A 2,819-nucleotide genomic window follows, 5' to 3' on the forward strand; every position below is an offset into this window, starting at 1 on the left:
GAGACTCTTGAAATTTTTAAGAAACTCTGCAGAGGAAGGTAGCTTAGATCCAAAGTCAAATGGAAATGTCCATTTGTTTTCACTTCCAGGAACAGACATTCATTCAAGCTGCTGATGACCAACATTAACATCTCTGAATAACAGCTCTTCCCACTGCACAGACACTTGAGAAGCCTCCAGGGTAAAGACACTGAATACATGGTTATACACAGACAGATGTCTGTCACCCGTGGCCTGTGTGAGACAGATGTGCACACTATTGTTTCTGTGTCTCAATTTTCCAGTGATAGCAAACATGGTGAGTGGATGTTGCCATGGAGATAAGGTAACCTCAGTATGAACAAGGCCCTGACACTGAGACATGATAACTGTATGGATCAGCATTATCTGTTACTACTTGCCTGCAAGAGAGAATTCACTAGACTCAATCCCTGAGGACATGCAGTCATCAGGAGGACCTTTGTCCTCTGTCCCTCCCCTTGAAGACCCTGACTGTCCTGTAACATCTCATAAGCACATAAGAATAGTTGGTTAAGGGCCTGGGCACTGGAGCAGCTGGGCTTTCCATGCTGAGACTCCAAAGAAGATGCTAGGTTGACTAGTGAATGCCTAGGGACTATGTTGAGTCCACTGGAACCGGAGTTAGGTAAACTTGTGAAGCCTCTTCACATTGGTGCTGAGGACAGAACTCATGTTCTCTGGAAGAGCAATATGTGCTATTAAACACTGGGTCATATCACTAGCCCTCCTTTCTCATTCTCATTCTTTTTCCCTTTGTGCTTCCAGTTAACCCATGAATTCACCTTCTCGATGCCTGTCTGCTTCTGGTGGATTACAACTAGGGCTTTAGAAGGACTGAATGCCCCTGCTGTTTTAGGATGCTCCAGTGCTTGGAAAAGGCTCAGACACCTGTGGATGCATGAATGAATGAATGAATGAATGAATGAATGAATGAATGAATGATACAAGGGCACTGATTTGAAGAACTCTCATCTTGGTAAATGAGAAAATAGACTAATACCACAGGTTGACTTTTCATTTACAGTTATTTATTCATTTTAGATAAGTATATGAGAGAGAGAGAGAGAGAGAGAGAGAGAGAGAGAGAGAGAGAGAGAGAGAAAGAAAAAAGTTAGGTGACATGAGGGAGTTGGTTCTCTCCTTCCACCATGTTGGATCTAGAGATTGAAATTAGCATGATACCCTCAGCAGCTAGTGCCTTTACTACACTGAGCCATTTTGGTGGCCCACCCTGCTCTGATTTTCATTTAGTGGGAGACCCTGACATTGGAAAAATCAGTCTTCAGAAAATAATAGCCTATGATAATAAACTTTGAGCTTTCTTGGGTATTAGGTGGAAATTATCACCCCACATTGGAACACCAGATGTAGCTGGAAGTTTTCCTGTGTCTTGTCTGATCTCGCAGCTGCTCAGTCTCAAGTAAACACACAGAGGCTTATATTGCTTACAAACTGTATGGTCTGTGGCCCGGGATTCTTGCTAGCTATCTCTTAAAACTTAACTCAATCCATTACTATAAATCTATATGTTGCCACGTGGCTGTGGCATCACCCATCTGCTGGCTTCTCATTGCTCCTTGGTCTGGCATCTCCCCTGACTCTGCCTTTCTCTTTCCTGTGTCTCTACTTGGATTTTCCACCTGCCTCTAAGTTGCCTTGCCATAGGCAAAAGCAGCTTTATTTATTAGCCAATGGGGCCAACACATAGTCACAGCATACAGAAAGACATCCCACAGCACATGTATACCTGTGAACCACAAGTATGCCCAGTGGCCATAGAAGCCAGAAGAGGGCATTGGATACCCTAGAAGTGGAATTACAGATTGGTTATAAGATGTCATGGATGAGCTCAAAACAGAACTTGGGTCCTCTACAAGAACAATCAGTGCTCTTAACCACTGAGCATTCTCTCAAGCACTCCCAGGTTGGTGTTGTCAGAGGCAGTTCTGACAGACAGAAGGTGTGAGCAAGAACTCGCTGGAACTCTGACTGGAAAGGACAGGTGTGTTTGGCAGATCTGGATTAGTAATTTAGGACTCTAACTTTCTCTATATGAGATCGTTGTTACAAATACCCAGGATCTAAGGCCAATCTCTGAAAGCACTACTTCTCTAAAGAGTACAGAGACAGATGATAAGTTGTTTGAAATCAGTGACTTCCTGATGAGAGAGAGCCCTGTGTTAGATGCATGATCTATTGGAAGGGTGAAAGCAAAGCCACATCTTTTTGCTTTCTGGAGTAATGACAGTAGCATGTTAGAAAACAAATGATTTTATGTCCAGGGATGGGACCCATGAAATTTTGCTGAAGTTCAGCAGAGGAAGGTAGCTTAGATCTAAAGTCAAATGGAAATGTCCATTTGTTTTCACTTCCTGGAACATTCATGCAGCTGCTGATGACTAAGATTAACATCTCTGAAAAAAAGCTCCTCCCTCTTCACAGACACTTGAGAAGCCTGCCAGGGTAAAGACACTGGATATATGGTTATACACAGACAGCTTGTCTGTCACCCATGGCCTGTGTGAGGCAGATGTATACATTATTGTTTCTGTGTCTGTTTCTCAGTGATAGCAAACATGTTGAATGAATGTTGCCATGGAGATAAGGTAGCCTCAGTATGAACAAGGCCCTAACACTGGTACAGGACATCTGTCCAGATCAGCACCATCTGTTGCTACTTGCCTGTAGGAGAGAATTCACTAAACTTAATCCCTGAGGACATGCAGTCATCAGGAGGACCTTTGCCCTCTGTCCCTTCCCTTTAAGACCCTGACTGTCCTGTGACATCTCATAAGATG

The sequence above is a fragment of the Peromyscus maniculatus genome, chromosome 1 (assembly GCF_049852395.1).
Source record: "Peromyscus maniculatus bairdii isolate BWxNUB_F1_BW_parent chromosome 1, HU_Pman_BW_mat_3.1, whole genome shotgun sequence".
Taxonomy (NCBI): domain Eukaryota; kingdom Metazoa; phylum Chordata; class Mammalia; order Rodentia; family Cricetidae; genus Peromyscus; species Peromyscus maniculatus.